The 13,703-nt window shown below is 46.1% G+C and overlaps 1 pseudogene; it reads left to right on the top strand.

The window, feature by feature from the left end:
- Positions 1 to 11,455: 11,455 nt before the first annotated feature.
- Positions 11,456 to 11,613, top strand: LOC116862169 (annotated as a pseudogene).
- The last annotated feature ends 2,090 nt before the right edge of the window (positions 11,614 to 13,703 follow it).

The raw sequence follows: 13,703 nt of genomic DNA, 5'->3' as shown, positions 1-13,703 counted from the left end.
GATAATTAACTGATTTCTGCCAAAGACACCCAGACCGTTCAGTGAAGAAAGGAAAATCCTTTTAATACATGACCCCGGGACAGCTGGGTAAACACAGGCAAAAGGATGAAAAAAGACTCTTACCTCACACCATAGACAAAATTTAGAATGGATCAAAGACCAAAATGTAGGTCCTAAAACTATAAAACTCTTAGGGGCACATGAGTGGCTCAATCGTTGAGTGGCTACCTTTGGCTCAGGCTCAGGTCACAATCCCGGTGTCCTGGAATGGAGCCCCTCATAGAGCTCCCTGCTTGGTGGGAAGCCTGCTTCTCCCTCTTCCGCTCCCCCTGCTTGTGTTCCTTCTCTCGCTGCCAAGTAAATAATTAAAAAAAAAAAAACTATAAAACTCTTAGGAAAAACACAGAGGTGAATTTTCATGATCTTGGGTTTGGCCTTGGTTTCTTACCTACAATTCCAAAAGCACAACTAACAAAAGAAAACAAATAGATAAATTGCGCTTCGTCAACAATTTTACAATTTTTGCATCAATGGACAGCAGGAGCCCCAGGGAGATGAGCCCGTAGGCGGTGCCAGCTGCTCTGGGGCGCCCCCAGTGCCACCCGCTGCTCCGGGTCGGGGACCTGTGCGCACAGCTGTGAGCCGACGCGACCTGGCACCAAAAGGTCCATAGCCATGGCCTTCTGCGCCGCGTGTCCCGTCGCTCAAGGTGGCGGCTGTGGGACTCATCCCAAGCGGCCTGGCCCGTCGCGCCTCCCTTTGCTGCGAGCCGCGCCGCAGCGGGTGCGCGAAGCCGCCCCTCCCGCGACCCCGGAGGCCAAGACGGCGGCGGCACAGGGGACAGGCCCGGGGAGGTGACTGGATGTGGAGGGCTGCAGCGGTTGCGCTTAACCGCCGGCCGGAGGGACAGGGAGGAGCGGGCGCCCGGAGGTGCGGGCAGGCGCGTGTGGGGCTGGCGGAGGACGGCAGGGGGCACAGGGACCGGAATCGTCCCCCGCCTCCCGGGACAGGCGAGCCCACGGCTGCGCTGCTCCCACGGCTCCGCCCTCGCTCGGGTGCCCTGGTCGTCGCCCCCTCCCATCCCCCAGGGCTGGCCGCGTCCCCACGGCGCACGACCGCCTGCTTCTGCACGCCCCCGTCCTCAGCCCCGCACATTCTCCGCTGCCAGCTGCCGCCCACCAGGCTTTACCCCACCCCGCCGAGGGGGGCCCCGGGGGACAGCGAGAAGAACTGTTGCCTTCAGGACACTTGGAGTGTATTGTTACCGGATGGAGAACCGGTTCCCAACTCAGATTCAGCTGCTCAAAAGTTAATACTCGAGAGACAAGTGATGGTGGGAAAGGAAAGGTTGCTTTATTCAGGAGGCCAGCAGCCTGGGAGGATAGCGGGCAGAAGTCTCAAAGACCATCTTCCCCGTCCAGGGGGAGCCTGACCGTTTTCGAAGAGAAGACTCAGGAAAACGGGGTGGGGGGAAGCTGTGCACGGGAGAAGCAGACAGACTTGGACAGACTTGCTGGCACCAGCCGGAGCTGTTTTCCCAGGACTTCAGGCCTTATCTCCTGGGAAAGTCTGGTCCTTCGCTCCTCAAGGCCAGCGGTCTGCAAATCTCAAGGAAAGAGGTTAGCTCCACCACACACCAAGGGGCTTAGGTCAGTAAACAAGGAGCCCCTAAGCTTAAGGCAAGTTCACCCTTAAGACAGGCTGGAGTGTGCTGTTACAATGGGACATTCCTATATTCAAATGCCCAGGGCTCTAAAGTCTTTTATATAAAATAGAGCCAACAAAGAAGTAATGCTGTAGTTTCTAAATGATATTCTCATGAGCCTCAGAATTTAAAATATGGGTGTCCTCAATTTCCCAAGGGCTCTAACCCTGTTGTAGACAATGTGTTTCACCAGGGTAGCGACTAGGTTTCCCAGGGGGCCACACCTAGGCCTAGGGACGGGAGTCTTGGTTCTGGAAGGACCCACTTCTGCATCACCGTTTCCCGGCTCTTGTTTCAGGTTAAAGGTGGACGAGATGGGACCTGCTGTGGGATCTCACCACCTCCCAGGCCGAGAGAGCCCCCACATTCCGCATTACCATGCATGGAATCCCCAGCGTAACTAACCCAAGAAAGCCGCTTGGTCATAAAAACGTGTTAAATCGTGGGAGTGAAAATGCAGCTTTTATTTGAACAGCTGAAGCAAGGCTATTGTTATTCTAAACCGGTTTTTTGCATTTTCCAAAATTGCACGGAGGCATGAGCACATAGGTTATGTGATTTTTTGGCAAGGGCCACCTCCACCCTGGTGCGGCTCGTGTCAGCATCCACAGCCACTTGGACAGATCCAGATCATTTCTGTGGCTCCCTAACTGCCTACCGAGTAAAAAGCTCAGGACATTTTTAGAGCCCAGGGTGGGTTTTAAGTATTCGTCTGCCTTCCTCTTGATGCTCGGAATGGGTATGCTGGGACGGACTTCAGAGCATACCCTCTCCATGACTCGTTGATGCTACGGATGGCTTCACAAAGAGCACAATGGAGGAAGCCTGAAAAAGAAGAGTCGATCCAGTGAGCCCAGGGGTCCCTTCCCCTGGCCACCTCCCTGCCGCACACATTGTCCCAAGTCGTCGGAGGCACCATCTGTCTGGGAAATGCCAACCTCGTCATTTCTTCCCTTCTGTTGTGTACATGGGTCTGCGTCTAGAATCTATTCAGCTCCACTGGCATATTTTCAGTTCCCGTTTTAATTGCTAACTAAGTCTGGTGTAGATTTTTGTAAGCTCACCATCACAGCTAACCCCACATATATTCTCCTCTATTGAATTGAATAATCAGCTCGTTTTATTTCGTGGCAAATGAGACCTGGTAGTGTTCATGACTGTTCTTTCACTGAATTCGTGGATTTATTTTGGGGAAAATTTAGAGGATCACAACAATGCATTTTCCTCTCCAGCAAGAAATGGTATTTTTTAAAAGATTTTATTTATTTATTTATTTATTTGAGAGAGAGAGAGAGAGAGAGAGAGAGACAGGGTGGAGGCAGGGGGGAGGAGGAGCAGAGGGAGAGGGACGAGGTGACTCTACGCTGAATGCGGAGCCCTAACCGGGGCTCGATCCCACAACTCTAAGATCACAACCCGAGCTGAAACCAAGAACCGGACACTCAACAGACTAAGCCACCCAGACATCCCCAAGAAATGGTATTGTTAGCATCAAAACAGTTGGCTCATTAAAAAGCTTCATGCATATTTCCCTCTATTTTTTTAAAAAAAATCAGGGGCATCTGGGTAGCTCAATCAGCTAAGCTTCTGATTTCAGCTCAGGTCATGATCTCAGAGTCCTAGGATGGAGCCCCACATCAGGTTCCCCATGAGGAGTCTGTTTGTCCCTCTTCCTCTCCCTCTGCCCCTCCCCCTGCTCATGCTCTTGCTTACTCTCTCTCTCTCAAATAAATAAATAAAATCTTTTAAAAATAAAATAATAAAAAAATAAAATTCACATGTCTTGAGGCTAGTATGAGCTGCATATATTATTTCATATTTTATTCTTGGAAAAGTATACAAAATCTTCTTTTTTAAAAAAGATTTTATTTATTTATTTGAGAGAGAGAGAGAGAGTGCACACTGAGGGAGAGGGAGAAGCAGGATCCCCACTGAGCAGGGAGCCTGATGTGGGGCTCAATCCCAGGACCTTGGGATTATGACCTGAGCTGAAGGCAGCTGGTTAACCGACTGAGCCACCCGGGTGCCCTCCAATATCTTCCTTCATGTCTTTAATTTGTGTCTAACCTTATTTTTTGGTAAAACCTCTAGGTGAATGACTTCGCTATTCCAGAAACATTTACTTAAGAAGACAAAGGCAATTTTTCAAGTTTCCTTATGTAAATAAAATCTAATATCTCAATAATATGAAATAAGATTCAGCTATTAAAAAGGGTAAGAAAGGGGGCTCCTGGGTGGCTCAGTCGGTTAAGTGTCTGCTTCGGCTCGGGTCATGACGCCAGGGTCTTGGGATCAAGCCCCACATCGAGCCCCACATAGGGCTCCTTGCTCAGCAGGGAGTCTGCTTCTCCCTCTGCCCCTCCCCCTTGCTCGTGCTCTCTCTCAAATAAATAAAATCTTATTTAAAAAAGGGTAAGAGGGGTCCTCTATGCACCCACAAGGAAACAATCTCCAAGAAGTAGTCATTGAAGGAAGAAACTTGAAAAACAGTGTCTTATGCCCTCTGTTTGTTCTTCACAGAGTCATCTATACAGATAAAAGTAAATGCAAAGAGTAAGATCTGAAAAGTTTACAGCAAGCTGCTAATGCTGGTTCTTCTGGTGCAGGGCTGTAAGATGCTGGAGCATAAGAAATGAGGGGGTTATGAATTGGTCCCTATAAATGCAATTCTTGTATTTTCTCCAACAAGAATGCAAAAATACGTGTAAGCGAGTTCTGCAAATTTCTTTAAGTAGAACAAGATTCCTCAGAAGCATAAGCTTGAGACAAAGATGCCAACACCAAGGTTGTTCTCCTTGGTTCTCTGAGGTTGCTCTGCTTGTTTCCTCCAAGTGAAGGGCACTGGAGCTCAGAAGAAAGGCACCAAAACCCAAATCAAATGAACGGGGAACCAACCTGTAAATGGAGTTCAAGGCGAGAGAGCTGACCTAGCCAGGAAAGATTCCCCACACTTGTCTGTGACTCCAAGAAGTTTCACTCTGGAGGGAGCAAGGACCTGTCTGGTCTGTTTCACACAATAGCTCATTTAACTTCTCCCAGCGTTGGTGGGTGCGGCTGTTACGCCCATTTATCCAGGAACCGAGGCCCAGGAAAGGTATGTAACTGGCCCAAGGTCTCATAGCTAGCCTGTGGCACAACCAGGATAGGAACCCAGCTTGTCTAGCTGCAGAGCCCCATCCTTCCACGCTTTCAGGATGCTTGCCCTTGATCCTCATGGAAGTCAAGGAGACAATTCCCATCCTACTTATTTTGGTTACAGAACAGAGTTATCTTTACATGGTCTATCTGGGATGGGAAGAAAACAGGACAACTGAGAATTCCCTGCCACTCTGTGCCTCACAGTCTTCAGCTGTTATGTGAGACTGAGTGGGGCAGCCAGTGGGGAGGCAAATCACATCTCATAATAGTCATTTGCATCCCTCAGTGGAGTAGCGCTACAGCAAACACAAAACCCCGTCCTCCCCATCAGTCCTCCAGCATCCTGTGAAAACCCATGTCCTACCTCCAGACAACACCCACACGGGTCACACTCTAATGTCAACAATACAGCCGTGGGACTACTTGGCTGAGGTCTGTGCAATGGCACGTGCCATGGATGTGAACTGCTATTTAAAAAGCAGGAATCAAAAACTTATGACGTACTGTATGGTGACTAAAATAACATAGTAAAAAGATAAACAAATAAAAAAGAGGAAATCTAAGAGTCATGACCATGAGCTGGATCCAGAGCTCGGGGAAGAGTGGAGAATCCTACCTGGGACTGAGTTCCCTTGCCGCTCTCACTGGGTGATTATTGGATCTCGAGGCCAGACTCACTGACCATCGCCCAGTGGACCTGTTGAAACGCAATGAACACCGTTAGGACAGTGTGGTGAGCCCCACAGGGAAAGTTCACAGAGAGATTTCGCATCATCCAGCGAAGAGGTCTGACATAAGACAGAGGTGCGTCGCAGGGAGCGGGTATGAAAATGGCATCCTAGCACCTGTAATAGCTGACCCCCCTTCCTGCGGCCCTCCCCCACTCACCGTGTTCAGTCCTGAACCAGAAGTAACCCAGGTGGTGTTAGTCAGTGTCCATAGCCTGCCGTTCATTGCATGTGGTCACAAAGTTTTGAGAACCATTGTGAGTCACCATGACTCCTCTCTGGGCGCTTAACCAATCAGGCCTTGGGACTTAGAGAGAAGTAGAGGGGAAAAGAGGAAAGGGAAATTTTTTCCCCCTTCAGACCAGTTGTTACTCCTGGAGGAAACACAGTGACTGAGAACAGGCCCTGTCGGTCTGGGTAAAACACAGCCAGCCCATGCCATGTCTTCATCTGCCTCACAAAATAAATTGACCTGACGCCCCCCTTGCCCCTCCCCCGCCAGCACTGCTGGGTGATAGTTGCAAGGATGACTGACACTTGCCCAAGGGAGTAAGATGTTGCTGCGTGAAGCAGTTAGGAGCCTAAGCTCAGCGGATAGAACAGGACAGAACTCCTGATTCTCGGGATTATTGGGGAAAAGCACTCATAGTACCCCTGTGGCACAACCAAGGGGTTAATTCAAACTTGACTTAGGCCTGGGCTCCTTAAAGCCAGTAAAGCAATCATTGCCATAAAGGCAATCATTTATAGAAAGCAATCATTGCCATATCATAACTTTAATGATAGAGAGCAAACAGGGGCGCCTGGTTGACTCAATCGGTAGAACACGCAATTCTTGATCTCAGGGTTACGAGTTAGAGCCCAACGTTGAATACAGAGTTTACTTCAAAAAAAAAAAACCTGGATACAGAGGGAAATACTTTTTTTAAGATTTTATTTATTTGACAGAGAGAGACACAGCGGGAAAGGGAACACAAGCAGGGGGAGTGGGAGAGGGAGAAGCAGGCTTCCTGCCGAGCAGGAAGCCCGATGAGGGGCTCGAACCCAGGACCCTGGGATCATGACCTGAGCCAAAGGCAGATACTTAACAACTAAGCTACCTAGGCACCCCTACAGGGAGAAATATTAAAAAACTGAAAGAGGGGAGTCTCTGGGTGGCTCAGTCAGTTAAGCAGCGTCTGCCTTGGTTCAGGTCATGGTCTCAGGGTCCTGGGATGGAGCCCACATCAGGCTCCCTGCTCAGGAGGGAATCTGCTTCTCCCTCTCCCTCTGCCACTCTCCTCATGCTCTCTCCTCTCTCAAAAATAAATAAAAATTTTAAAAAAGATTTCCCCTCTCCCTCCGTTCCTCCCCTTCACCCCCATTCACTCTCTTTCTCTAAAAAAAGAAAAAGAAAAAAGAAAACAGAGAGGTCCATAGTTTGACCCAACTGGAAATCTAACATTTACTAGAATTTTATATATATATATATATATAAAATAAAAAATAAAATTAAAGGATGCTGATGGGCTTTTATGTTCTGGGCTTGGAATGAAATTTATCATCAGCTGGTGAAACTTCACGGCCTTAATCAGTATCGGGACTCAAAGTACAATTGTACCTGGGAATTCCACTAAATGTAAACAAAGTACCTCCGTACTCTTAGGGTAGTTACCAAACATAAAATACAGGCAAATAAGTGTTCCGTGGTCAAAAGTCCCATTGCCCTCAAATATCCCATAGTGGGCATGGACACTCTGACCCACTGAGTAAAAAATTAGAATTAAGTCTTTGTCACTTACAATTGGCTTAACAAAATGGAACCCCATGGAACTCCCCTCTCCCCTGCCTGAAATAGTTGAGGAAGCCCAATATAAATAAAAATAGGGCCTTAGCATTGGAAGCTATTATGCACGACCTATTTATAGAAGTCGTAATTCTCCCCGCTGCCTCTCTATGGAACAGTCCACCCTGGCCTGTTCTTAAACTTAGGAAAAAAATGAATGGCACTCCACAGGAAGAATCCATTCTCTTGCCTTTCCAGCTTCTAGAGGCTGCCCACATTTACTGGCTAATAGTTCCTATCACTCCAACCTCTGCTTCTGTCCTCACAGCTCCTTCTCTGACTCTGACATGGCTCTGACTCCAGTCACAACCCTCTCAGCACCCACAACATAAAAAAAAAAAAAACCTGCCACATCTTTTAGTCATGTTTGGTTTGTGGAAACAGCATATTCCTCATTTAAAAACTTCATTAAAAAAAATTAAAATAAAGGGTAGCTCAGTCGGTGGTTAAGCATCCAAATCTCAATCTCAGCCCAGGTCTTGATCTCGGGGTCATGAGTTCAAGCCCCTCATTGGGTTCCATGCTGGACATGGAGCCTACTAAAAAAATACATATATAATAATAAGATAAATACATAAAAATTTAAAAAATGAAAATTGTATTATGCCCATTTATGCTGATACTTTCAAATAAGCCTACTTTGAATGCAGTGCCTTCTAATACAAGACCCCAGAATCTGTCCAAATTGCAATACAATGGGCACTCCTATTAGTGCCCCCCACACCCACAGAGGCCCTTTCACTGTAGAAGATTTGGAATAGTTTTTTGTTGTTGCTGTTTTTGGTTTTGTTTTGTTTTGTTTTTTACTGCTGGCAGTCTCTGGACCATCTGTGAGTCCATAATCTTCTAATGCAAGCACCTGGCTCCATGATATGTGCTATAAGAGGGGCAATCAGCAGCCACATAGTGGGCTGTCCCAGAAATAGGCCCTGAGCCTATGACTCTCCATACCCAGCTATCAATTACGCCTTGGGTCATGGAAGCAGCACCCCACAAGCTGGGCAGACACCGAGATCTCCTTGCTATGTGATACAGCAAATCTGGTCCCTCTGGCATATCCTACCTGCAGGAGAGGGTTGTACTCTCGGCCCTCACTCTCTTCCCAGACGCCATAGTGCTGAAGTAGGTCATCCTTATCGTGGAACCCTTGACCTAATGCGGAAGCCCATGGGATCAGCTGGCTGAAAGGCAAAGGGAGTTTGCACACCTTATCACCACCATTGTATGCAGTGGAGCTTGACCAAGAATATTCTCACAAGGATGAGACTCAAGAATAAACACATTTGATCAAACTTTTATCTTCTAAATTTGTCTTTCTGCATACCCTGATTTTTCTTCCAACTTTTAGGTTTTAAAGCTTTCAAACCTACAGAAGAGTTAAGAGAATAGTATAGTAAACACCCATATACCATTTACCTAGACTCGGTAATTGTTCCAAGTTTACTGTGGTTGACCCTTGGACTGTATAAGTTTGAACTGTGCACACAGGTCTACATATAAGCAGGTTTTTTTTTCAAGAATACAGTATGGTGTAAATACAATACAGTATATAATACATATAACATACAAAATATGTGTTCATTGACTGTTTATGGTATCAGTAAGGCTTCTGGTCAACAGGAGACTATTAGTAGTTAAGTCTTGTGGGAGTCAAGAGTATTTAATTTTTTTTTTATTTAGTGTAGTTGACACACAATGTTATGTTACTTTCAGGTGTACAACATAGTGGCTGTTCACCACAGCATAAATACCACCTGTCACCATGCAAAACTATTACAAAATTAGTGACCATATTCTTTATGATGTGCTTTTTATTCCCGTGACCTATCCATTCCATAAATGGAAGCCTGGATCTCCCAGTCCCCTTCATCCATTTTTGCCCATCCCCTCACCTCCCACCCCTCCGACAAACTTCAGCTTGTCCTCTCTATTTATAGGTCTGATTCTGCTTTTTGTTTGCTCAATTTTTTTGCTTTTTTAAATTGCATGTATGAGTGAAATCATATGGGATTTCTTTCTCAGTCTGACTTATTACATTTTGGATAATACACTCTAGGTCCTTTATGTTCGTAAATGGCAAGATCTCATCTTTTTTATGGCTGCATAATATTTCAATGTGCACATGAAACGATCTTCAACATCACTCAACATCAGGGAAATGCAAGTCAAAAACACAATGTGATATCACCTTACACCTGTCAGAATGGCTAAAATCAAAAAGACAAGAAATAACAAGTGTTGGTTAGGATGTGCAGGAAAGGGAACACTTTTGCACTGTTGGTGGGAATGGAAGTTGGCACAGCCACTGTGGAAATCACTAGGGAGTTTCCTCAAAAAATTAAAAATAGAAATACCATATGATCCAGTAATTCCACTACCAGGTAGTCAAGAGTCTTACTCAAATTTTTTATTATGCATTGAGGAAGGATGGTTGGTGCTCCAACCATCTTTGTTGTTCAAAGATCAACTGTATATTTTGGTCTTCTCTCTCTCATTCTGTGCCTCTCTGTTTCTGTTTCTGTTTCTCTCACTCTCTCTCATACAAACATAACTTTATAGTTACAATTCTTCGATCAGTCCACAATCAAAATTCCCCAACTGTCCCAATATCATCTCCTTTGTACCTTGTTTCTAATCAAAGACTATACAAAAACATTTACTTGTCATGACTCTATAGTCTAATTCGACCTAGAAAACATCTGCACTTCTCCAGTATTTTTTTCTTACAACATAGTGATGTTTTTGAAAAGTTCATTATAAGTAGAATTCCTCTAAATTTTGATTTGTCTGATTTTCATTAGTATCAGACCAAAGTTAAACATTAAAGAGTCTCAAGATTTCTCCATTGTAATTGATGGAGAATATTCTGTTTATAATAAATAAGAAATCTAAGAGTGTGTAAATCCCTGATTTTCTTATAATTTTTTACTCATGATTTTAGCATCCTTTAATGCTCTTTTCCTGAATAATTTTAAGGGTGGTTAAAAATGATGATGTTTCTAGGGTGCCTGGGTGGGTCAGTCAGTTAGGCATCTGCCTTTGGCTGGGGTCATGATCCCGGGGTCCTGGGATCGAGTCCTGCATGGGGAAATCCTTGCTCAGTGGGGAGTCTTCCTCTCCCTCTGTTGCTCCCCCTGCTTGTGCTCTCTATATCTCTGACAAATAAATAAAATCTTTTTAAAAATGGTGATATTTCTAAGGAGATCTTTTTCTTCTCTGCCTGTTAGTTAACATTATTAGCTCATCACAGGTTAAACTTTCTGAACTTTTCATGAACCCTTCAGCTTAGAGATGTTGTGGAGGGATTCTGTTTGTTTGTTTAGATTTTGACCATTTGATTACTTTTGAATATGTCAATCTTCACGAGCCAAGACAGAATCAAACCACAACAATCTAGTCTTCTTGGGGTCCAGACCCCATCTTGCCATCCTTAGCGGAGTGACAGGATAAAACAAGGAGCTAAGAACAGAATTTTAAACTCTAAATAATACCTACTTATCTACATTTTCCCTCAGGAAACAACCCCCCCCCGCCAAGGTCCAGTCATTAAAGGCAGGATACACAGAATATCTTGATCTACGAAGGACAGAATGACCCCAATTATACGCTGGCCAATGTACTGGTGAACCAGATTAGAGGTGGGCAAGGACTGGTGAACAGAGAAAGTGTTTACATTTTGAAAACTGGCTAGGAAGTTTTAAAAATTGCCTGTTACCAGGGCATCTGGATGGCTTAGTCGATTAAGCGTCAGACTCTTGATTTTGGCTCTGGTTGTGATCTCAGGGTCATGGGATGGAGTCCCACATGAGTCTCTGTGCCAGGTGTGGAGTCTGCTTGAGCTTTTTCTCTCTCTTCTTCTCCCTCTCCCTCCATCCCTGTCCCGAAACCCCTCTCCCTGTGTAAAAAAAAAAAAATCGCCAATTACCATCAAGAAGAAAGCAAGGAAAAAATATTGCAGATGTGCCTATGTGGATACTTGACTTTGCCGAAGTCTCCTGCTAGAACACAAAGTTAGAGATGAGTGTCAGGGATCAGATGCTTAGATAGTTTGAAAATACACGCTTTGAGCAATGGCAGTATCATAGCCAATGAGGTTTATCCAAGGCGTGGTTATTGCTAATTGAAAATTTTTCCCAAAATACAATCCTTAGTAATAAGAATTTGACCTACTGCATCCCTCCATCTGCCATCTGAACACATAATGATGGACCATAAGGACTATTTAAAAGAAATGCTCAAGTCTACAAAGGGCGGTGGAAGCCATACGTCCCACTACAAAATAAGCTCCAACTTTCCTGTCCGAGTAACAGGGCTACTCTTCCGGAATGGACATTCCAAGTGGCCAAACTTGTCAGCTGTGTTCGCCAGGGCCGAGAGGTGAAAAATAGAGCTAAAGAGTGTCATCCGCTCAATGTAAAATCAGGGTCAGCTAACACCCTTGGAACAAGCTCAGAATCTGCCCATCATTTGTAAAACAATTGCAATAAAGGCCCTCTGTGCCATCTCAGGAGGGCTTTTCTTAAACTGAAGGTCAGTATAGTCTGTGCTGGAGAGCCTTAAGCATTTGGCTTTACTACTGGGGATTCCAGCAGCCAGGCTGGTTCTAGAAGTCATCCAACTGGGCTGCCTCGACGACAGTCAGAGCACGCCCGGCAGCCCACCCTGAGCTCCTCACGGCTGCCCGAGGCCACCTAGCAGACCTCACCTAACTGCCCCAACCCAGCCGCCCCGCCCCCAGATCCAACCAGCAAGGCACCCATCCATCTCATGAGTGCTCCTGCTAGGCACTGTATGCACAGTTTTTAAAGATTGAGATACTCACCCAGAGCCAGAATTCAAACTCCTGAGCCCTTTTTATTCAATTTGAGACCACTTGGCCTGCGCGTGTTTTATATTTCAAAAGAGGACTCGATCCTTTGGGTGTCTCAATACGGAGTTCACTAAACTGTGTTACTACAAGAACACCCAAGCCCAGCACATTTCATGAAAATGGATGAACCCCAAAGAGTATTTATAATGCAAACAGCAGATACGGAAGCTCAGGTTTACCTGGAAAGATGTCACTGGGCTCTCACTGGGACCAGGAAGCACCGAAAGGACCCTGAAGGTAGCTGGCTCAGAGCCAGCCTCTGGTGACTAAGGATGGGACCATAATGCGATGAAAGTTCCACACAGGGAAGCGAAAGCTCCTACACCCTCCCACGTGCTTGGAACAACCACAGCAAATCTCACTGGAGTCTAAGACATCTATGAAATCATCTGAGATGACCACAACTTTTGAAAGCAGGATGGACTGAAATAGTAGAAATATTTTTTTGAACCAGGGAACAATTAAGATCCACATCATGGAATGTATCGCTATTTCATTCTTTTTTTTTTAAGATTTTTTATTTATTTGACAGACAGAGATCACAAGTAGGCAGAGAGGCAGGCAGGGGAGGGGGGAAGCAGGCTCCCCACTGAGCAGAGAGCCCAATGTGTGGCTCAATCTCAGGACCCTGGGATCATGACCTGAGCTGAAGGCAGAGGCTTTAACCCACTGAGTCACCCAGGGGCCCCTATTTTGTTCTTTTCTGTAGCTGAAACTCCCCCATTGTATGGATTTACTATGTTTCTGTATCCAGTAATCAACTGCTATGCGTGCAGGGTTCCGCAGGCCAGCATGAATAAAGGTGCAATAAATATTTGTATACAGCCACCTGTGTGCACATAGGGTTAGAGTTGTGTTGGATATATACTAAAGAGTGGGATTTCTGGGTTATGTAGCAATTCTATGCTTACCTTTTTGAAATATTTTAATAATTAAAAAATTTTATCTGGCCGATGACGTCCCTCAAGTTTGAGGTCTCTCATGTGTCTTAATTAAGCAAAAATGCCAAAACCCAAGAATGCCAATTTGGGCACAATGGGCCAAATCCCCAGGAACCCTTATTAAAATGCCTATGTTGGAGCCGGTGCTGGAGCTAATGCCTCACGGCGTCCAGGTGGGGTGAAGAAATCGGAGTGTTTAACACGCTCTCCCAAGAACTTCTCCCCTGGCTAAGGGGAAGGTAGACAGTGCTGAGCCCGGATTTAGGAGGTAGTGGGGTCCCTGCCCAGGCCTGCCCCTCTCCTCCTGTCGGCCTCCAGCTGAGCTGGCCCTTGCCTGGGGGGGGGTGGGGGAGGAGCAGACCCACTGGCCAGCTCTGGGGCCACCAAGGGGACTCCCCACCTGGCCTCAGCGGCTCCCATTGGGCGAGGCCAGGCCAGGCAACCGACCCCAGCAGCAGCGGACCCAGCACCATCGAGAGCCTGGAGGCAGTGAGGC

This window comes from Lontra canadensis, unplaced genomic scaffold (assembly GCF_010015895.1).
Source record: "Lontra canadensis isolate GAN:19392208 unplaced genomic scaffold, GSC_riverotter_1.0 scaffold223, whole genome shotgun sequence".
In the NCBI taxonomy this organism is placed as follows: Eukaryota; Metazoa; Chordata; class Mammalia; order Carnivora; family Mustelidae; genus Lontra; species Lontra canadensis.
Note: the sequence above shows the minus strand (reverse complement) of the source record. Positions and strands in the feature narration are given on the sequence as shown.